This window comes from Lissotriton helveticus, chromosome 6, assembly GCF_964261635.1.
Source record: "Lissotriton helveticus chromosome 6, aLisHel1.1, whole genome shotgun sequence".
NCBI classification, from domain to species: domain Eukaryota; kingdom Metazoa; phylum Chordata; class Amphibia; order Caudata; family Salamandridae; genus Lissotriton; species Lissotriton helveticus.
The window spans coordinates 123,561,179-123,585,890 of record NC_136067.1 but is presented as its reverse complement, the minus strand read 5'-3'; positions in this window follow the sequence as shown (position 1 = coordinate 123,585,890).

The following is a 24,712-nucleotide window of genomic DNA, read 5'->3' as shown; positions in this document are numbered from 1 at the left end:
CCCCAGCACTGCGCCTCCTACCATCCTATTTCCTTACTGTACGTGGACGCAAGGACCTTTATAGGGTTACTGGTGGTTAGGCTGGGTGGATCCATGCCGGGGCTCATTGAGCCAGATCAGTCTGGCTTTATACGAAATCGTACCTGTGTGGACAACTCTAAAAGGCTTTTACATAAACTTGACAAGATGCGGCGCTCTCAAAGACCAACCCTATTCATCTCAATAGACATGGAGAAGGCCTTTGACCGGATTCATTGGCCATTCCTGCGAACGGTACTGGAGGCAGTGGGTATCGGACCTAGATTTCAGCGATGGATCTGGGTGGGGTATGTAGGACCTACAGCACAAGTTAGGGTATACAACACGCAGTCCCCGACTTTTGCTATATCCAGAGGGACTCATCAGGAATGCCCCTTATCATTGCTACTATTTGCGCACTACATGGAGCCTCTGGCGGAACATATCCGTCATCCCCCACAGATAGAGGGAGTTTGGATGGGAGGCCAATCACACAAAATAGCCTTATATGCAGACGACGTGCTGCTGACCATTACAAACCCGCGCCACTCACTGCCCCCTCTCCTAGAAGAACTGGCAACATTCAGGGAGGTCGCGGGCTTCAAGGTGAATACCTCTAAGACCCAGGTGATCAACATTTCCATCCCACAGGAAGAGCAACAACGTATGAAATTGAAGTTCCCCTTTAATTGGGCACAGCAGGGAATCCGTTATCTGGGAATTCAGATTTTCCTAACCATAGATGAAACAGTGACCTGCAATTACTCAGGAATCCTCAAGTCGGTACTGTCACTTATCCAATCTTGGCATGGGGTTCCGATTTCCTGGGTAGGCCACATTGCAGCGGTCAAAATGACGTTGTTGGCCAAAATCCTTTACCTTATGCAAGTGATGCCACTGACGCCACCCACAACGGCTCTAAAAAAACTGCCAAAGGCACTTGAATCCTTCATAAAGGGCTGGTAAACAGGCCAGAATGGCCAGAGAGCGGGCCTATCTACCAATGGCCAAAGGTGGCTTGGGTATTCCAAACCTGATAAAATACTACCAGGCTGCGCAATTACACTACATGGTTGAATGGCAGCACCCATTGACTGGGAAACATTGGTGTTTTCTAGATCAGGCAGTGGCGGGTGTCCAGATATGGAAAATTCCTTGGCTCCCACGCACACACCATCCTACGGGGGTCTACATTTCACCACTAGTTAGAGCGACAATGGGGGTTTGGGATAGGGTGTTCTCCTCCGAGCAGCTTTTCATGCAGATCTCCCCACTCACACCAATTATAGGGAACCGGACTTCCCACAAGCCAAACAAGATAAAAGACATTCATATGCTGGCAAGAGGCAAACTAAACAAATTCAGGACCTATTTGACGTGACAGGCCTGTTATATTTTAAAGCGGTGCAGCAGGACTTGGACTCCTGGACTCAGAATACTGGAATGACGTGGCGATTAGGTACTGGGTAACAAGCCCTGACATTAGGCCACATGCTAGCAGGCGATTGACACTATTTGAATGTTGGCTTCTATCTAAAAAAGATGACTTCCGCATACTATCCGATATATATACTCCTTCTTAAACACACAGACTACCCCTTGCAAACTCCAGCCAGAAGAAGGTGGGACCTCGAATGTGAGCATTGTTTCACAGATAAAGAATGGACAGACATCTTACACCGTGCATGTACTTCCGCCGCTAGTGTCTCCAACTTGGAGACATTGTTAAAGTTGGCACACTACTGGTACTGCACCCCAACCCGTCTGGCTCAGTGGCAAGTGGGAAGGGAGACACATGTTGGAGATATTGTGCACAGTCCAGCACACTAGCTCATCTGTTGTGGCACTGCCCCAAGTTGCACAGGTACTGGGAGGCGGTGCTTGCAGACATTGACCAGATGTTTGATACTGCAATACCGCGCTTCCCTAGCTGCATACTTTTGGGACTACCCAACGCACTTACCTATCCATTGCATTCCAATAGGGGAAAGGACATTACCTTGGCGTTATGTGCAGCAAAACAAGTTTTATTGTCAAAATAGGGTACTGATATTGTCCCAACACACACTGACTGGCTCCATAAGTTTTGGGATTTGTTGGGGATGGAAAAATTAACGGCAGTGGTCAATCGCACCTTGCCCAAGTTTGAGAAACAATGGTGATCCTGTATAAAACACCTCTCCGGAGTATACCAAGAGCTCATATGCACCATATATTTGCATATGCTAGAGATAACACCCACCACCACCACTGTATACCTCGGAACAGGAAAAGAGTGACGACTCCTATAGATGCACGTGATGGTTATTTTAGTTAACTGTTTTGTCTACTATTCCACCCTCTCCATTTTTCTGATCTTGCTACTTCGCCTGCTAATGGATGTAGGCAAAGGATGTTGTATGGAAACTTTAAAAATAATAAAAACTTTACAATCCTAAAATGTAAGGGCTTGGCTTAGGTGTAGGGTTGGCTAGGCACTTGTTGGGTCATATGACTCACACAGCACTTACAGCCTGATTCATCAAGCTGATTTGCGCTCGCAAAGGGCCAGATTCTGAGAATCTGGCCCTTTGCGAGTGCGATTTTTGCATTTGGTATTCATCATCCCAAATGCAAAAATCACTATTAGCGAAATCGCATATTTGCGAGGAATTGGATTTGAGGAATCTCTAATAGAGATTCCTTAAATGCAATTCATCAACCAAATAGAAATAGCGAAATCGCAATATTTGGTCTCAATTTACCACCAGCTCTGACTTGGTGGTAAATTGCGTAAATAGTGTAAAAAGCACTTTAGTGCATTTTTTTCTTTTGCATGTTACACACACACATGTCCTTTGGACATGTGTGTGCGCAACACCTGTTCAAATGTGCATTTTAGGGGTGCTACAGGGTGTCCTTTGGACACCCCTGGCACCCTTAAAATCGCTATCTGATTTGCGAGTAGCAAATTGCTACTCGCAAATAAGGGATACTCCCCATTCATTCCTATGGGCCTTTTGGCCCATAGGAATGAATGGGGAGTTATTCCTTTTTTTGCGAGTAGCAAATTGCTACTCGCAAATAGAGAACATGTAGGAATCGCTATTTATTTAGCAATTCCTACATGAATACCGTTTTGCGTGTCCTCAATAGCGAGTCGCTATGATTCGCTATTAGGGCCACGCAAAACGGCCCGTTGATGAATCAGGCTGTTGGTTATTTGAAGGTAGAAGACGGGACAGTGAAGGAAGCGGCATAATAGAAAAGATGTAAGCATCAAGATTTCCTTTGGGCAGCAATACACACCCAGCAATGTCAATTACAGGACCGAAGTCTCCAACTCATCACTCAATCACAATAATGTCATAATATTAAAATGCCATCTTTATCCTGATAAACATGGCATTATAATATGCCCATCGAAACGCATCGACACCTGAGTTATTTGGAACAAAATCCGCACTAACACTGAGACTTTCGAGTGCCTATAGAGTGCATGGCACCCAGTCTCTATTAAGGATGTGATCAGATTAAGACTAAGTTTTTGGTCTACTATTTGTACTCTAGAATACATTTTAAATGTATGCTGCTTAATGTCTTTGAGTATGTTGTCTGAATGAATTTATGGAATTAACAAATCTGAAATAATTATTTGCCAGGGTATCACTATAAGAGTTATGTTTCCACATTTTGATAATTAAGTGATTAAAAATGCAAAGCCATATACAAACCAAGTTTTAATAATTAGAGAATGGCTTTGAAAGGATAAGGATTACAATATTCAAAGAAAAGAGAAGGGGATGGAAAGGGGAAATATGAAAGAGGGGAAAGCGGAAAAAGGAGGAAAGTAGGGAAAAACAAAGCAGACCAGCTGAAGAAGGCTGCAGATGCACAAAGGGAATATAAAAGGAAACACAAGACAGTGTAAAAGGTTAACAGATACCAAAGTAGATAAGGGGAAGTTAGGAACAACATTCTAACCCAGGTGAGATTAATTGTTAAATTAAATAGCATTAAATAGATAAAAACATGAGTTACCAGCATCATAGGCAATGCCTTCTGTAGCACTGCGGGCTGCTGCATTGTCACCCTTGGGACTGGTCTTTCTGGCCCTTTTCTTTGGGAGTGGTGAAAGAAGGAACTAAAAAGAGCACACTGATTAATTGTACTATCTACAAAAGTATTAAAGCACATTTAATAATTTGCAGGCAAGAAAATGTACCTCATTAGTAACCAATTCTATTCTCTTTTTTAATCTCTGTTTCAAAAAATAGTTCCCTGTCCTGACAATTATTAACTACACATGATTTTACTCCTCCACTAGTTACATACATTTTCAGTTTTGTCACAATAAAGCTATACACAATTCACTAGTCTTACCCTGCAACTCACAGAGATGGAGACTGTGCAGTGGCAGAATACAGTATAAAAGAGCCTTACCACCAGGCAATATGAATGCCCGCCCCCATCAACCTGTTTTTAAGCATACTTTGCTCACTCTGGAACTGAATCCAATTATCGACAGTAAAACTCACTGACGTCTACTCCTTAGACCTCTAGTCCTAGGCCCTGATATGCTCCACTAGTCTGACTGGACCATAAGCCCTCCCCATTTACTAAAGAAACCGTATATTATCATATATATAATTTTTGCATACATAAGACATGTTTACAATAGACCGAGGCAGAATTGGCATTATTTAGGCATTGCATATTTGTGTGTATAATGTATATATAATATATATATATAAATAGCAATACTATTAAATATATATATATATACATATATAAACGCAAAACCCATCAAATAATATATATATTTATAATATGATTCATAATATAATATATATATATATATATATATATATATATATATATATATATATATATATATATATATATATTGTAGCTCCTTGTTGCGCCAAAGTCCGGGTCACTCGCAGACGGGTGCCTCTTCGTGGTGACGCCCCACGTTACAAATTGCAGCTCCGAATCTCTCCCAATATTAGAGGACTTAGGGACTGTCTGCCATCAGGTACTTTCTGGACAAAAGATCAATGAAATTTGCAAAACATAATCAAATGTTGCTAGAATTTATAGAATACTGTTTATTTAATAACATATTCTTATTCCAAGGGCAACTGTACAGACAAGTCACTGGTACGGCGATGGGAACCTGCTTCGCCCCCAGCTACGCGAATTTATTCGTGGGCTGGTGGGAGGAGCAGGTGACCCGGAGCCCAGGTTTCAAAAAATGGGCTGGGAACCTAAAAGTCTGGTATAGGTACATTGATGACCTCTTTTTACTATGGGAAGGGTCAGTAACTGAGGCAGAAGAGTTTGTGGCTTATCTAAACACCAATACACTAAATCTAAAATTTACAGCTGACATTAATGCCTCATCAGTAAACTATCTGGATCTGAAAGTGAATTTGAGAGGAACTAAAATAGAAACTGAACTTTTCAGAAAAAAGACAGCAGGTAACTCAGTTCTGCACGCTGAGAGCAGTCATCCCCCAACCTTGATCAGAAGCATCCCCTATGGAGAGCTTCTGAGAATTAAAAGAAATTGCTCCAAAGATTCAGACTTTGTAAAAGCTGCAGCAGACAGCATCAGTAGGTTCCAAGCGAGAGGGTATAACAAAACCCTTCTAAATAACACCTTGAAAAGAGTAGAGAAGATACCGAGGGACCAACTACTGAGAGAAAAGGACAAAAAAACCGTGTTGGAAACAAAAAATGCAGGAAAATTCAGATTAATTACCACCTTCTCGGATGACTCTAACCATCTAAGAAAAATCTTGAAAAGAAGCTGGCATATCTTAAGAACAGATCAAATTATAGGAAAAGATATTCCTGTATCCCCTCTTATCACCTTTAGAAAAGGGAGATCCATTAGAGATAAAATTGTACATAGCCATCTTCCTGAGAAAGCAGCATCAACAGGGAGAATTAGTGATATGCCAGGGTTTTTCCCATGCGGAAAATGCAAAGCCTGCGAAAAAAGTAAGAGGAAAACAACATTCGACATACCTGGGACCAACATGTCAAGAAAAATTTCAAAGTTTCTTACCTGTACCACAACTCACGTTGTATACTGCCTACAGTGTCCTTGTGGACTCAAATATATAGGGAGCACTGTGAAAAATGTCAAACTACGCATATTAGAGCATCAACGTGCCATCACGAATAAAGATTTCAATTATCCCGTAGCAAAGCACTTTGCCCTTAAACATAACAGCAATAGAGAACTCTTACAGTACTTTGCGCTGGACCATGTACCAGTAAATCCTAGAGGTGGAGACAGATTACGGAGACTGAGAAGGTTGGAGTCCCGCTATATCATAGATCTCCAAACAAAGGCCCCTCTGGGACTGAATAAGAATGAGGAATTAGCCTCTCACCTGGGCAATGCATAATCCTTTGAAAATGTAATGTAAAATGAATTTGTAGAACATGCTTTAGGAAACCCCGTGAGCATTGCCGATCCACGGCTTGATAGCAACTGTAACATGAACTATGGCAAAATATAAATTGTATATATATTATAAATAATCTGTAGAAATGATTTATTGAAGCAATCTCATAGAAAAAGATATGTAAATACAAAACGGACGTTATGTATATAGCCATTCATCATGTTTCACAATATGTGTTAAGAAACAGTAATACACTGAACAAATAGGTTCCTCACGGGGATTCAAGTAAGTCCTCTTTCTATAGACATGCCAAAACAATGAAATGTTCTTAATTCCGCTTCCTCCGTGTCAATGGTAGACACTGACGAAGGAAAACCGAAACGCGTTTGTCTGCTGAGTGTTTTCAAAATAAAATAGCGTGAACACTTCCCTCATGAGTGCCGTAAATTCTTTCTAATATTGGGAGAGATTCGGAGCTGCAATTTGTAACGTGGGGCGTCACCACGAAGAGGCACCCGTCTGCGAGTGACCCGGACTTTGGCGCAACAAGGAGCTACAATTTCTAACGGGGCACCGCGCTCACAGAACTAAGGACACACCGAAGACCACGCTGCGAGGAGCAACCCAGGACGAGTGAGGCTTCACTACCGGGTAAGCCCTAGTGCGTGTAGGTGTGCTGAATGTAAGTGTGAGAGGCAAGACGAAGGGGAGGTGAATCACGCGTCGCCTATCCGAACTATGGATGATGAAATGTTTGGCGATAAGGCTCGGTTGGAAGCAGCAAGCAGCATGTTTAAAAAACGTTCTAAAGAGGCAGAGGGCGCAACACCAAGTGAGAAGAAAGATAATAGCGGCAAAGATACGCTAAACAACCTCTTCAATCGACTGGAGAGACTGCGGGAAAGAGAAATCAGAAAGTGGTGGGAAGCTACCTCCCTCACAAATTATGTGGATGTCGACAGAGTGCCGAGAGGGCTGAGAATCTATACTGTCCCGGCGTATGAAAATCCAGATCCAAAATTGTTGGAATTGTGGGCGGAACACACAGCCCTATCCAGTCGAGGCATGTTGAAGTTATTGATACAGTTTGCCTGGAGTGATAGGGAAAAAGCTATCAACGAAATCAAGTCATTGGAGGACGAAATTGAGAAAGAAACCAATACTGCAAGAAAGGATGAATTAAGATCTGAAATGAGAAAACGGTTGGAGAGATATGAATTAAAAATCCGTCACAGAAAGCAAGAGAAATTCGAGAGGGATGAGAGGGATTATTCCCTTGGAAGAATATTGACATTTGCGAAAAAATTCGATGCCCCCAGAAAAGAAATGAATAAGAAAAAAGCCTCTCATGCAGCCAAGCCAACAGTAGAGACTTCGGAATCAGAAGTAACTGAAAACGAACTATCTGGTGATGAGGCGGCAGGCACATCGCAGACGAAGACCCCTTTTCATATGGAGTACGATCTAGTCCGAGCGAATTGGCTCAGGGGAGGAAAGAGCAAACCCCCAGAAGCAACAGAAGAACAAGAAGAGGGGGCTGGAAGGGGCCGAGGCAGAGGCAGAGGGAGAGGTCTGGTCAACATCACCCCCAGGATCACGAGGAGCAAAAGGGGTGCGAAGTGGTAGATAACCTAACGGTGATAAATCTAACTGAAAGAACTTTGACACCACTAGAAGAAGAAACACTAAAACTAGGCCTGTCATACTGCCCGAATGAAAGACTCGAGTTTACTCAAACCCGAATCGATCTATTTGCTTTTGTACGAAAAATGAAATTACACAAATATTTCAAATTGAAACCAACGAAAAAGGAAAATAGACAACTAAGAACTAGAGACACAGACATTCTCACAACCGATGACATCTCAACCTGGGAAATCCTAGAGGAGCTGAGAACTGAAGAAAGTCTCAATGAAGACGAGTCGGTTTCACAGACAACACGAAGAATAGGTGTTGAACAAGAAGCACCAACAACACAATTCAAACCTTCGTCATCATTTGTACCAATGATGCCCTACGACGCAATCGACGCTTTCTCGGAAGCTGTGATAAAGGACTTGACTAAATTCAGGTCACAACAAAATCGGACAAGGAATAAAACATCGAACATGACAAAAGAACAGAGAAACATTCTGAAAGATCTAGATAACGATGAGGACATCATCTGCAAGCCTTCAGACAAAGGAGGAAACATCGTGGTGATGTCCAGAGACCAATACTGTCGTGAAGCCCTCAGGCAATTGGAGGATCGATCATCCTACGAGAAAACAACCAAACAAATCTATGACGAAAGCATTATGAAATTTCAAACACTGATCAATAAATGGCATAATAACAACATGCTGGATACTGAAGAGTATTTTTTTCTAAAAAATAACAATCCTACTGTGCCCACCTTCTACCAGTTACCAAAAATACATAAGGACAACAAGAATCCACCTGGGAGGCCAATAGTCTCCTCCATAGGCAGTGTTTCAGAAAACATGTCTGTATATATAGACCATTTTCTCTCACAAAGCGTGTCACAACTTCAGTCCTATATTAGAGACACAAAAGACTTTGTAAATAAAATTGGGAATGTGAGCTGTACTCCTTTTTGTATATTGATAACAATGGACATTACTAGCTTATATACTAGCATAAACCATCACCAGGGACTGTCTGCCATCAGGTACTTTCTGGACAAAAGATCAATGAAATTTGCAAAACATAATCAAATGTTGCTAGAATTTATAGAATACTGTTTATTTAATAACATATTCTTATTCCAAGGGCAACTGTACAGACAAGTCACTGGTACGGCGATGGGAACCTGCTTCGCCCCCAGCTACGCGAATTTATTCGTGGGCTGGTGGGAGGAGCAGTTGACCCGGAGCCCAGGTTTCAAAAAATGGGCTGGGAACCTAAAAGTCTGGTATAGGTACATTGATGACCTCTTTTTACTATGGGAAGGGTCAGTAACTGAGGCAGAAGAGTTTGTGGCTTATCTAAACACCAATACACTAAATCTAAAATTTACAGCTGACATTAATGCCTCATCAGTAAACTATCTGGATCTGAAAGTGAATTTGAGAGGAACTAAAATAGAAACTGAACTTTTCAGAAAAAAGACAGCAGGTAACTCAGTTCTGCACGCTGAGAGCAGTCATCCCCCAACCTTGATCAGAAGCATCCCCTATGGAGAGCTTCTGAGAATTAAAAGAAATTGCTCCAAAGATTCAGACTTTGTAAAAGCTGCAGCAGACAGCATCAGTAGGTTCCAAGCGAGAGGGTATAACAAAACCCTTCTAAATAACACCTTGAAAAGAGTAGAGAAGATACCGAGGGACCAACTACTGAGAGAAAAGGACAAAAAAACCGTGTTGGAAACAAAAAATGCAGGAAAATTCAGATTAATTACCACCTTCTCGGATGACTCTAACCATCTAAGAAAAATCTTGAAAAGAAGCTGGCATATCTTAAGAACAGATCAAATTATAGGAAAAGATATTCCTGTATCCCCTCTTATCACCTTTAGAAAAGGGAGATCCATTAGAGATAAAATTGTACATAGCCATCTTCCTGAGAAAGCAGCATCAACAGGGAGAATTAGTGATATGCCAGGGTTTTTCCCATGCGGAAAATGCAAAGCCTGCGAAAAAAGTAAGAGGAAAACAACATTCGACATACCTGGGACCAACATGTCAAGAAAAATTTCAAAGTTTCTTACCTGTACCACAACTCACGTTGTATACTGCCTACAGTGTCCTTGTGGACTCAAATATATAGGGAGCACTGTGAAAAATGTCAAACTACGCATATTAGAGCATCAACGTGCCATCACGAATAAAGATTTCAATTATCCCGTAGCAAAGCACTTTGCCCTTAAACATAACAGCAATAGAGAACTCTTACAGTACTTTGCGCTGGACCATGTACCAGTAAATCCTAGAGGTGGAGACAGATTACGGAGACTGAGAAGGTTGGAGTCCCGCTATATCATAGATCTCCAAACAAAGGCCCCTCTGGGACTGAATAAGAATGAGGAATTAGCCTCTCACCTGGGCAATGCATAATCCTTTGAAAATGTAATGTAAAATGAATTTGTAGAACATGCTTTAGGAAACCCCGTGAGCATTGCCGATCCACGGCTTGATAGCAACTGTAACATGAACTATGGCAAAATATAAATTGTATATATATTATAAATAATCTGTAGAAATGATTTATTGAAGCAATCTCATAGAAAAAGATATGTAAATACAAAACGGACGTTATGTATATAGCCATTCATCATGTTTCACAATATGTGTTAAGAAACAGTAATACACTGAACAAATAGGTTCCTCACGGGGATTCAAGTAAGTCCTCTTTCTATAGACATGCCAAAACAATGAAATGTTCTTAATTCCGCTTCCTCCGTGTCAATGGTAGACACTGACGAAGGAAAACCGAAACGCGTTTGTCTGCTGAGTGTTTTCAAAATAAAATAGCGTGAACACTTCCCTCATGAGTGCCGTAAATTCTTTCTAATATTGGGAGAGATTCGGAGCTGCAATATATATATATATATATATATATATATATATATACAACCAGTCCCGCTCTTCAGCAAAGAAACAGGCGCCGACACCGTGGATAATATGACACCAAACTTTTATTGCACTAGAAGGCTGACCCGTTTCGACAGCAAAACCGTCTTGCTCACAACATCAGGCGCCATTGCAGTAAGTCATTTTTTGCTTCTCATCATTCTCCTTGGTTGTCACAGCAACCGACAAACATCATAGACATAAAGGTTAAGTGGGTAAAAAATACAAAAATAAGTTAACAAAATATAAACTAGCAATACGAGACTTGTCATCAGTCAAAAATGTAGCGCATATAAAAGGTACTGTGTTGGTCTGCGAGTGCCGCAAGAAAGTACAAATGTTGCACTTGAAGAGAAAGAGGAGAAATACTACCCACATGCCTGAATAGAGTAGTCTCTGTGATGGATGTACAGATGCGCATCAGTACAGTGCTTAATTTGAGCAGGTGCTTTCAGGTGCTCAGCACCAGCACTTCTTTCACAGGGCCGGGGCTACAATTTCTGACCCTGCAGGTGGTGTCCTCAATATTAATTGTTCAAATTCAAAATAAAAAGAATAACATACATTGCATGGTGACTGGCTGGTAAATGTTCATAGGCAGGCTGGCATACGCCTGTACAGGCTGGCATGATTGTGTATCCCCACGTTGATCACAAATCCAAGAAGTCATCAACAAACTATGGCTTCTATTCAATTCCCCTAGTCGGCTGCACCCTGCCACTGCCTGAGCCTAAACCTCCCATTGGATAATTGTAGCTGGGGGCTGGCTCATGACGGAGTTGAGGCAAGGAAGCTGCAAGAGTGCATTTGGAACATGGGAGTGAGTGAGGGCTCTTGAGGAAGAATAAATTAAAGTAAGTGTTGACTTTCCACTTGTTGCGTAGCCAGAGTAGCATATCCAGCAGCCCTGCATTGCTGCTATCCTCAATGTGCTCGATGCAGGTGTGGCCCAACACAACTTTTGTGCGCCATGGCGTCACCTTTAGAATCTGTGCGCTGCACCCCAGCATGGTAATTGCTGAGCGTGAGTGAGTCCAGTAGGCACCACAGCCATACTTACCGGAATTGGCAGCATTACTGCTGGGGACAATGCCAGTGCTGTAGCAGGCAGGGTCATATTAAGCTGAGTAGTGGATGCCAATGCCGTCGCGATCCCTGTACCTACTAATTACAGGCAGCACTAGCAGTGACATGACCTGCTGTGCTCGAGCAGCCGCCTGTTCTGCAATAAACCCAGTCATACCACACTGATTAATATATGCTAAAAAGCATTTTCATTTGGTGTACATTTTGTTTTTGCACTTGGTGTAGGTAAGAAAGTAAAACACCCCATCTTCCGCTTCTTTCGTAATGACAACAGGAAAACGCAGAGTTCAAAATAGCAGGGACATGTACAGGCTGACGACAGGTGTCACAGGCAGCAGCAGTGTTAGAAATGAGAGACAGCAAGAGTAAAAAGGACACGAAACAACAGGAGAGGAGAGAGATCAAATGGAGCAAAGTAGAAGAAAAGGAGGAGAGCAAATTAGATACAAAGAGAAAGCACCCATGATGTGAAGAAGAGAGCATTAAGAAGAGAGAAGATAGAATGAAAGGATGTGGAGGACAGGACAGAGGAAAAAAAGCAGACAAATGATAAAAGGGAGACACAGCTCATCCCTGCTACAGAGTGATAGTAAAGAGCCAAGATCGAGGGGAGAGAGAGCAGAGCATGGATAAAAGTGAAGAGAAAAAGGGCAGAGCAATATGAAAAGAGGACAAATCAGAAATACAGGGTGTTACAAAGATGACAGAAAACAATTAGAGAGGCGAGAGGATAGACTCTTAGAGCAAATACTTAGGAGACAGACAACAGATCAAGGTTAGAAGATAGAGACTGTGGCAGTGAGAGTGTTGAAAGTGGGGCTCACCGGAGGAAGAAGTGAGCGGTGGCCTCATTGGCAACATTATCAGCACCTGCACTTCTTTTTTTACAAATTAAGCACTGCATCAGTACCCTGTTGTCCCCACAAATGTGTTGAGGGTTAAGTCATAGTATTTGATAATACAGGCAATGTGATCATTAAGCAAAGGAAAGTTACATTGTGAAATACGTGTTATGAAGTCATCTTTGCCCTAAATGGGTTCATTAGTAATCCCGCCCAAGTGGGCCAGCTCAAGTCAGCTCAAGTCAGGCATGATTAACTTCCAAAATTCCAAATAGGTTGAAACAGTGTAAAGCTATGGTATGCCTTTAAACCTTATACTCTTCAAGAGAAAATTAATCTGTACAGCCAAACCAACATCACAAAAAAAAAAACGTAAACAGAAGAGTGTGAAATCCTGCGAATAGAATTAATCTGATCACCCGGGTTACGAGAGAGATAGGGAGCTAGAGGTGAATGGATAGTGCTTCATCTGAATTTAACCCCTGTGGAATCTTGAAGTTCAACAGGAGTTTGTACCTGGATTCTAACCGCCTGAGTAAGAGCTGTCTGTTACCGCCCTAGGGCTCTTGGGCACCGTGTCGATGACAAAATAGGTTAGATCCTTCGCATTGCCCCCATTGCATTGATTAATGTGTCGGACTACAGGGTTACTTGGGTCGTTATTAGCTATAGCCCTCAGATGTTGCAAAATCCTGATGTGAACAGGGTGAATAGTGCTTCCTACATATCTTTTTTTGAAAGTGCATTCAAGCACATAGACTGCAAATTCACTCTTGCAACTGTATGTGCCTCTGATTTCAAATGGTGTGCGTCTGAGGGGTGTCTGAACGAATTTCACAGTACAGCCATGTTGACACGCTTTGCATTTGGAGCATTTTTGGAAACCCCTGTGTACTCTGAGCCATTCTGAGCCTTTCTTAGCCTGGGGTGAATAGTGTACCAGTTCGTTCCGCATCGATTTGGCCCTCCTAAACGATATAAGGGGGCCTCTAGTTATGTCAGGGCCAATAATAGGATCACTTCTAACAATGCTCCAGTTTTTATGGAGAATGTTACGTAGTTTCACTTAGTATGCAGAATACCCTGTGATGAGACGTGGTGTACCCGGGTGTATTGCTTTCCTTTTGTTTTTGCATTGACCAAATAGCATGTCTTCTCTCTTAATGAGTTTAGTTTTAGCTTGCGCTGATCTCAAAATTTCAGGACTATAACCTTGTGACCTTAATCTCTTGTAGAGATCTTCTGTGGCTCCACCCAAAGCTTCCCTATTGCTACAATTGTGTTTCATGATTAAACATTCTGCATAGGGAAGGCTTTCTTTATGTTTGGTCGGGTGGAAGCTGCTGGCCTGTAAGATGGAATTGCCTGAAGTAGGTTTTTTTTATGTTCTAGAATGCAGTTGTTTTTTTATACAAACACTACAAGATCTAACAAGTGTATGTTGTTGTTCATCTCATCTGCAAACTTGTATGCTGACTCAGAAGAGCCTTTCCAAAGGATAAACAGATTGTCGATGTATCTATTCTAGTGAATGACATTCTCTGTCCATTCTCTGGCAAAATTAGTCTTGAGTACCTGCTCTTCCCACCAGCCCATATGGAAATGTGCATAGCTGGGGACGAAGCAGGTACCTATAGCAATTACCTGTCTTTGCTTGCATATTAGTTAGTCATGCATGAAGAGATTGTTATTCAGACACCACTCTGCTAAACTAAGTAGCATTTGTGTATGCTAATATAGGTGCATAAGTCATCACCTTCATAGCCCCTCAGCAGGCCATTCAGTGCCTTGCTGGAATAGTCTAGGAAATCCGCCCAAGACTGATTTGGGAATTTGTGGCTGTGCATGAACCTCTCAGGGGTCAACCAAAATGTATCAATAAGTATGAATTTCATGGGGGCATACTTTGTTTGGTCATCCACTTCAAGTGAGAGAAGTGTGTCCTTTCCCACTTATCTATATCTTCTCTCACCACATAATTGGGCACCAGGTCTTGTGGTATGAGGTCAACAAGAAATATATCCCTTGGGTTCAATCAATATCTCAATGACAGTCATTCATTCACACTCCACTCTATGGTCATTAATAATATAATGCAAGAATACAATGGTTATCAATACAAAAACACCACTCAATCATAAAAGAACCTGAAATTACTGTTATCACAAAGTGTAAATTTATTTAAATCATGTATCAGTTAAAAACAATCCAGGTTATACATTAGCACATAAAAAATATATCCACAATATACAAAAAAGAAAAGAGACTGAAGACCTGTGATGTTGAGAATAACACATCGGAATGTTAATTCATGGGAATCTGTATATGAGAGTCAGAATCACATGGATCCGTTCTGACAAATCGTTCCGTGAATTTAACTTGGAAGAATTGCGTCGACGCGTTTCGGTGTGTTGCTCTATGTGCACCACCTTTATCAAGACTAGTATTTCGTTATGTCTCTTTCTAAATCCACATTTTGATTAAAATTGATCTAAACAAAACACAAACAATAAAAACAATTTTACACATTGATTACTAAACCATTTTCAGGCTACATACTTCATTTCATTACATTACATTGCTATAATCTTCAGACTATATTCTTCATTCCATTCCATTGCATTACATCTCATCTTTAATAATGCATTGTATACCCCCCACATAAATAAATGACAATCTGGGAACTTGGAAGCACTAAAAACTGATTTACAACTCATTAGATCTTACTATATCATGCATTATGTGCTTCATCCCACTGATCATTAAAACAGATCTATCCCCCAATCACACATATTAATCAATATGTATTCTTGTGGTTGTCTTCATAACCATTGTAGCCCCATTGATTCAAAACATACATTCTAGACCTTTGTGATGTTATCCATACTCTATCCACACATGCGCTCACAAACCATGAAATTTGAATAGTGCCGAGTGTTGGTCACTCTATTGGTGGGATTTTCCGGGAGGCTAACTTAGGTGCATCAAGGTCTTTCTCGTCTGGTAAGTGATCTGTCAAGCCATTGATGTAAAGACTGAAGAGAGTGGGGGCAAGCACGCAGCCCCGATGGACACCGTGTTTAATCGGGATGGGTGCAGTTAACTTTCCATCCTTGCCAAACCTGATCCGGGAAAAGTTGTCCTCGTGCAGCCGCTTAATGAGATGGGTGAGATATGTTGGAATCCCCATCTCATGGAGGACTGGCCAAAGTTTATCCCTTGGGATCAAATCAAAGGCTGACCTCAGGGTCTTCCAGTATAATAACTGGAGCCTAAGTATTTGGTCCAAAGTGGACAGCTTTTCCCTAAACCCTGCATGTAAAGGGAATAATATCTCCCGTTCCTCCATCCAGGTTTGTAACCTGAACAGTAATACGTGAGCACATTTTTTTGTGTGATATCAATCAGGCTAATTGGCCTGTAATTGATTGGCAAGAGCGGTGAGCCTTTTTTAAAAATGGGGATTATTTCCGCACCAACCCAACTGGAGGGAATCTCCATGCCCTGGAGTATGGCGTTGAATAACACCCAGAGATATAGAGCCCAGACAGTTGGTTCACTGTGAAAAAGGTCCCCAGTAATTTTGTCAAGGCCAGGTGCTTTGCCTGGAGCAATTTTAAGTAAAGCTCCCTTGATTTCATTTAGGCTTATACTAATGCTAGAACTATAAACATGGGGTTCTTCAATTTCCCTAGAGTCAAGGGAATAGTCAATCCCCATAGGGCATCCCTTGGGTATCTCATCACAGAGTGATTCTTCCTTGGAGTAGAGAGATTCAAAATGTTCCCGCCAGACTTCTTCATCCAAATTTTGGTCTACCGGAGATTTACCACCAGTACTACCAGTATTGACAACTTTCCAAAATTTCCTCATGTCCCTGGCCCCCAGGGAGCTTCTCAGAGCGTCCCACTTATCCATTTCCCACCCTTTTTTGGCATTGGTGAACGGCCGCTTTATATACTGCCCTAGCAGATTTAATTTGCAGGCGATCTTTAGCCTTAACAGACGATACCAACATTCCTTTGGCTTTGCGACATTGATCATTATACCAAGGGTGGGGGGCTTCCTGCTAGGTTGGATTGTTTTTTTTTGGATAGAAGTCCAATGTGACTTCTCATAGTCTAGCATGGTTTGTTTTAACCGAATCAAAGTCTATATGTGCTCCTTTATAAGTTGTTAAATTAGATGCCATCAGGAGTACCGGGACAAGGGCTTCATATCAAGTGCTTAATTTGTCTTGTGATTGACGGAAATCAGTCCATCGCACTCTTCGCCTGCAATTGGAAAGTGTCAATCTGGTATCAATAAGGTTGTCTGAATTAGAGGTGCTACCAGGATTAAACTCCTTTAATTCTAGTACAAGTGCATGATGGTCTCTATCTAGCCGAGGTATCACCCTAAAATCGATTAACCTGTCCCAAGATTTAGAGTCAATTAAAATGTAGTCTAACAGGAAGCCATAATTGTTTCTATGGAAGGTATAACTACTTGATGTCTCAGACAAGGTTCTGCCTTTACAGGCTCCTAGGGAGTGATTCAAGACAAGACACTTCATCTGAATCACCAGAGGAGACCATTTTTTGACCGGTAAGCATCTAGTCTCTGGGATTAACCAAAAGCTATCCTCATCATATAAACTGTCCAGCAGCAGTCCCTCTAGTGGCTCGAACTGGCAATTGAAGTCCCCTTCCAAAATCACCATACAGTGTACGGTGATGGTACCTAAAAACGTAGTTAATTCTTCCAATGTGATATATTCCTTTCCTCGGACCGTAGGTCTAAAATATACATTTAAAAGCGCAATTGTAATTTTTAGAGGAAATTGGAGCATAACATACAAAATTTACGATTCCTTAAATGCAATCGCAAAATAAGGAATCGCAAATTTTGCAATTCCTTATTTTGCATCGGGATTTCCTTCATACATATCATTTTGCGAATTCGCATTCGCAAAGGCCGAAATTCTGCGAATTTCGGCCTTTGTGAATGCGAATTTCAATGATACATATGGCCCATGGTCCAAGAAGAAGCTGTTTTTTTTATTATATGTGCTGCATCCTGTGGGAAGGAAAGGAATCTTGGTAGGTTTTGTTCTGAAGTGACTCGAAATTACTGAACATCTAAGTTACTCTTCAATAGTGTTTAAAGTCCAGTGGTTGGGGGAGGGTACAGGGCAGAGGTGGGGGTGGATAACGGAATGATTAAAAAAAGCACCATAAGGCGGCCACTGCTGGCTGCTTCGTAGCGCTTTATTTTCCCCTCAGGCAGGTTGAAGGGGGAGAAGAAATGGAGACCGGAAACTGGGAAGCGGGTCAGAAACAGGTCTGAAGGAGGGGAGAGTAAATGCAGAAGGGGGTGGAAAAAATGTGGACGTGAGGCTTATGGGAGGGGAGTAGAAGCATAGGATGAAAAGAAACATGTGGGTATAAGCTAAGAATAAAAACTCGATTAGTCTCAGCAATCAATTGGCAATGTTAATGTTGTTGAGACAGTGCGGGCCATTTATAGGATGGCGCACATCCCCACATGAAGAACACACATTTGACCGAATAAACAAGTAGGGGGAAATAATGAATAACTGGCCTTCAGAGAAGCAGCAGAGCACGGCTGCCCTCGAGATCTGTAGTACTCAAGCGTACATTCAGTCCTGGCCCGCCCCTTTCCCAGCTGAGGAAAAAATTGTAAACACGAGTACGATATGAGGCGAAAGCTTTGCTATCTTTCTTCATTTTGCCTCATAATAATTAAAACACTTTTTTCGTGTGGTCAACTTTCAAAAAGTATGCCATATCAGTTTATTTTCAAAAAGTTAATGAGCTGTTACTTAAAAACAGCAACATGTGTCAACTGTGGCTTCAGCTGTCTGTTTATTGCTTCAATACCTCCTTCCTGCCAAGAACAGGGATGCTGAATGCGCATCAATAGAGAGGATAGAAGGAATGATCTCTGCTGTTTTGCGAAGTGGCTTGAATTTGAGTCACTTTACAAGGTGTATTTTTTCCAAAAGATAAGAACTGCCTTGTTTACAATTGCGCCCTCGAAGCAAGCAGGTGAACACTTTTTAAAAACAAGCATCAGTAACCATTGTTCATGACATGCCTATGTTGAGCCACGCAGTCAAATACCCCCAGACTCACCTTGAGGCGCCATGAAAGCGCCTGCACTTACCAATGTGCGTTGTTCTCTGGCCCATGTCGCAGGTCGTCCAAGTGCTCAGGAGTTGCGCAAGGGAAAATAAAAGGCTGCACACCTCGCCTTCCGCGCTTTTAAGCATTGATGGAGGAGAGATGGTGGAGGGAGGGGGATCAATGGGGGCTGCAGAATTATTTAATTAACACAGCATCCGCTTCATGCGTAGTCCAATGCAAAAAGAACAACTGATGGACAGAATTCAGAACAATGTCATACATTCACCCCAGTACAGAGATCTGGGGCTTACTGATCTCTGTGACAAAATCCATCGTTTTTTTGCACACCATGCCATTCCAGTTTGGTCCCAGTGATATGGGAACAGTCCAGCCCGAACTGCCAGGACCTCCCTGGACTGGAAACAAGCATCCTAGGACCGGTTTTGGGCTTTTAGCCCTCATTAGCCAGGATAGCTTGACACCAGTGGCATGGAGAGTACGGGACTCACGTCTGGGCATACCCGTACACTCAGGGTGACTAATGCAAAAAGAACAATTGATGGACTGAATGTAGAACAATGTCATACATTCACCCCACTACAGAGATCTGGGCCTAAATCCATCACTTTTTTGCTCACCATGCCCTTCCAGTTTGGACCCAGCCATATGCAAATCAGTCTTGACCCTGTGCCCCATGGGAACAGTCCTGCCCGAACTGCCAAGGCAGGTCTTCCCTGGACTGGAAATAAGCATCCTAGGACCAGTTTCGTGCTTCCAGCCCTCATCATCCAGGGTAGCTTGACTCCAGTGGCATGGAGAGCACGGAACCCACGTCTGGGCATAGCCGTCCCACTCTGGGTGACAAATGCAAAAAGAACAATTGATGGACAGAATTCAGAACAATTCTGGATGTAGTCCATGCAGCGGGGAAAGAGGCACATATTTAAGTGAAAGCAGGGAATGGAGACTTTATAAAGAAAAGGGTAAACACGATACGGGGAGCCGCATATAAATAAAGCTGGGCACTCAAGAAGGTAATGCTTTCATTGGACGCAGTAAAACTGAATTTGATATCTTCAGTCCTTAGTTTGTGACATGGCTTAACTTGAGGACTGAAGATATCAAATTCAGTTTCACTGCGTCAAATGAAAGCATTACTTTCTTGGATGTAAAAGTGTATGCAGCAGAGGGTCTATTGGGGACAACATTGTTTCACAAAACAACAGATAGAAACAAAGCACTCCACTATACAAGTCATCACCCTAGAAGCCTTAAGCAAAATCTGCCATTTGGGCAATTTCTCAGAATACGGAGAAATTGCTCCAACAGAGAGGAATATTTTATCCATGCTAATGGATTGGTTGAGCGGCTATTGGAAAGAGGTTTTCCTAAAAAGCTCCTAAAACATTCCTTAAAGAGAGCGTGGTGGGTCCCACGGGAAACTCTACTGCAAAAGAAAGTACGACCAGACCAGTGTCACTACATTTGGCCCCAATGCACATCAGTTACGAAAGTTGATAATGCAAAATTGGCATTTGTTAAAGGATATTCATAGAGACTTCATGGAACCACCGCTTTTCGGTTTCAAGAAAGGAAAAAGTTTGGCAAACCATATTGTAAGGGCTGCATTGCCCCTTGAGCCAAAACCAACATTAAGAGGCATGCTGGGATTGGCTCCGGTGGTTGGCCACCACAAGTGCGGAAATTGTACATGCTGTGATCAAACGAATGAAGGTGCTGTTTATAACATTTGATGGGATCCATTGGAGACATGAGATTTTCACAAATTGTCAGAAGAGGAACGTTAGCTATGGGATTATATGTCCATGTCCAAAACTATATATTGGAAAGACGACCCAGGAGGCACGACAGCGGATTAATCAGCACAAATCCAGAATAAGGAGAGAAGTACAAAATGCACAATTGGTGCAACACTGGATGGCAAAAAAAGACAGAGAAGATGACCTACGCTGGACTATCATCTCCAAAATTGAGAATGATCCACGGGGAGGAGATTTAGATGCAAAACTCAGCCAACGAGAAGCATTGCTAATAATGAAATATAACACTGCCATTTCCGGACTGAATGAGATCTCCAAAATATTCATGGGCAATTCCAGAAAGAGGGGATATACACCAGAGCAATGCAGCCAGCGATTCTTTGATACAGAGTGAGGCCCAAAGGGAATAGACGTCCTGCCCAAAACACAAGGCAACATTTCTGCACAGCTCCTTAGTTTTGATTTCCAGCATATAAGAACTCTAAAACATCTTTTTTAACACTTATAGGATCAGCGTGGGAATAACATATTTTACATATGTCCATGCGTGAAGTACAATAAGGTTTTTAGTGCATGGCACCAACTACATGGACCAGAATGCACAGTGATTGCACAGCTTTTGAGAATCCCGACAAAAGGACCGACCGGCGCTGATTAAAATTCTTTTGCAGTGATTATACGGGTCGACTTTCAATATGTTCCCTTTTTGCAATTCGTTGTCAGCTTTTCATTAAAAGTTACGATCACGTGGTATTCTCTAAACAGAAGGGTAGTTAAAATAGAAGGAGGACTATTAACATGAGTACTTCCGCGTTACGGTGTACACAAACGTTTTGGCCGGCACGAAGGTGAGCAGGAAAACTCTCTATGTAAACAGAGCAGCGCTAAAAGTGTTGTCAATCGCTAACTTGTGCCCCCGTAATGATATACAGGGCATGCTGAAAGGTCCCTGCTTCATCACTTCAAAGACTCGGTGATGGGATTTTTCAACGGAGAATCACGGTAAGAAGAGCACTGGATGTCCTCCAGTGAGCATTCTATGCTCCGCACTATCATTCAACAGTGGTATTAATGCCCCCCTCCTCCTGTTTCTGGTTTTTAATTTACAGGAGCATACAGCCTCTCAAACGATTGGATAGGTGAGTGCCAGGTTTTTCGGCTTCTAAATAGGGTGGGTCAGGCAGATCAACACGCATAGTAACACTATGTCTGGTTGTGTTTTTTTGTCCAGTGATTTGTGTCAACACACTCGACTACTCCCAAGGGACTTCATTTCCACATTAGATAAGGTAAGATTTTGGAAGCCGGTTGGTGGCGAATATGACAGAAGTCTACTTTGATCAGTTAGTTGTCTTACTCTGGCACATGTTTGTTTTGTTTTGTAGAACATCTTTGATCCTGAGGAGAACCCCATAATCGGGGGTTCGAAATGCGTCGACCTGACCAGGCCTATTGTCAATTATATTAATTACAAGGACTTTGGCCCAGATGTAGGTAGGCTTTTACCGGTCGGTAACGGCCGATTTCGGCCGTTACTGACCGGTAAATGGATTTTGAGATGTAGGGGGCAGAATCGGTAAATTTACCGATCGGTAAATTTACCGATTCTGTAAATTACCGAATCGGCATTTTTACCGATTCGGTAATTTTGAGATGTAGGTGGGACTCTTCTGAGTCCCACAAGCCTTTCCGAATCGGTATTTTACCATCAAATTCAATTTGATGGTAAAATACCGATTCCGGTGTACATGCACATTTGTGCATGCACACCTGTGCCATATGACAGGCAGACCTGCCCTTAGGGCAGGTATGCCTGCCACATGGCACACAAACCAGTTTTGGGGGTGCTAGAGGGTGTCAAAGTGACACCCCCTGCACCCTTGTGAAATTCGGTATTTACCGAATCGGTAAATACCGACTTTTACAGAATCGGTAAATCCACATCTGGATTTACCTACATCTCCCTCCTTATATTTTACTGATTCATAAATACCGAATCGGTAAAATTCGGTATTTATGAGTCGTAAAATATATTTACCTACATCTGGCCCTTTGTGAGGAATTTAGGATGGGTTCCCAATTGATATTTCCTGAGAAATAGGATTTACAAATAGAAATTTAGACACATCTGTTTTGGGCAACTAATCCCTTTGACAAAGGGCCAGATTTTATTTGCTTATGTTGTATGTTTGGTTTGGAGTGAGTGAGGGATGTACGTATTGGCCATAGTTTGGAGTGGATGTGTTGTAAATTTGTAATGGAATTGTATGTAATGTTTATTAATTGTAATAATTTGTATTTATTTGTACTTGTTTGTACATGCACAAACAATTCTTGAGTCATTGATAAAGAAAAAACGCTCAACTAGTGAGAAAAATTAATAAATAAACTAGTGACGTAATTCATAAAACGGACCGTTATGTTTTGTTCATAAACGTTATAAGAAAAAGGAGAGAGTAAAGTCCAGTACTGGCAATTGTGTTATTTCACCAATAACAAGCCAGCATTTCTGAATGCCACAGATAGTAACCAATGGCAATCAGTGGGTTTTCCAAATCCCACAGAAGAGATATAACAGGTTAATCGAAGATTGACCTAAAAAGAAAGTAGGGAAGCATGCTGTACAAAGGATCAAAACTATGTTTGCATAACAGCAGAAAATCATTATGTTTTACTCAACTCAATGTTATCACTAATGTCCAGATTCGTCCATGTTTCAACACATGTCTGTTGAGATTAACCCTGGGCGTAGGGTGCGTAGTGGGGCTACGCGAAGCTACGCAAAGTGGGCGAGAAACTACGCCCACCCACGCACTTCGCGTAGCCCCACTACGCGCCGCATGCCCCCCTCCCCTACATACCTAAATTTAGTAAATGGGCAATTAAAAAGAAATAAAAGGCACCCGCGCATGCTCATTTCTCGCGTTTATTCGAGGGTTGTGAGTACACCTCACTAGCTGATCCCTGATAAGGGAGTCATTCAAATCTCCAAATTCGCATAACTGAGTAAGACCCCGGAGTGCGGCTACGTAATTGGTGACTGACTCATGCTTACCCTGCACCCGCGAAAAAAACTTATGCCGCTCTAGGACCACATTAACTTTGTCCCCGAAGTGGGTTTCTAGTTTCAACATGGTAATCCTAAACACGTCTAAGTCCAACTCATCATCCTCTAATTCTGGATTAGGAAGGGTGTCATCATTTTTCCTTCCCTGAACTCCCAGGTTATGGAGTAACACATGTGGTTTACGTACAGCCGAAAAAATTTCCCCCCCATATAGCAATGATGTAGGAATCAAATACATTGATCCAGTCTTTCCAGTGGATATCTGGATCCCCAATTTCGTTTAAAAAGGAGGGGGGTGGGTTCATGGATGATGCCGCCATGGGACAGGTACTACCAGTGCTTTATTACAAATTACAATTGAGGCAGGAGGCCGAGAAATGTAGAATATAATTTTGGCTCTGGAAGCCTGGATAAGTCTTACAAAAGTACATGCAATGCGGTAAAATGTGTCCACAAGGCACGATAAGGCTGAACAATGGTACCGTTAAGGTTCCAGATAACTCTGAAAATGTACAGAGGAACAACTGGACTGTAAAAAAAATACAGGGACTTACAACCAACGAAAGATAGAACTACACACTCTACTGCCACTGCAGAAAGTACCTAGTGTACCAAGTTGTCACCACTACACACTGTACTTATACTTAGTCACAAATGCACAGTATCACACACTACTAAATGAAACTGAGGGTTTAAATGTGTGCATTAAAAACCCCGCTTAAAATCTAGTACATTCACAACCCTAACAAACAGAATTTCTTAACCAGAGCAGTACTCAGTAAGCACAAAACATTACATACACTTGCACTAAACGCAAG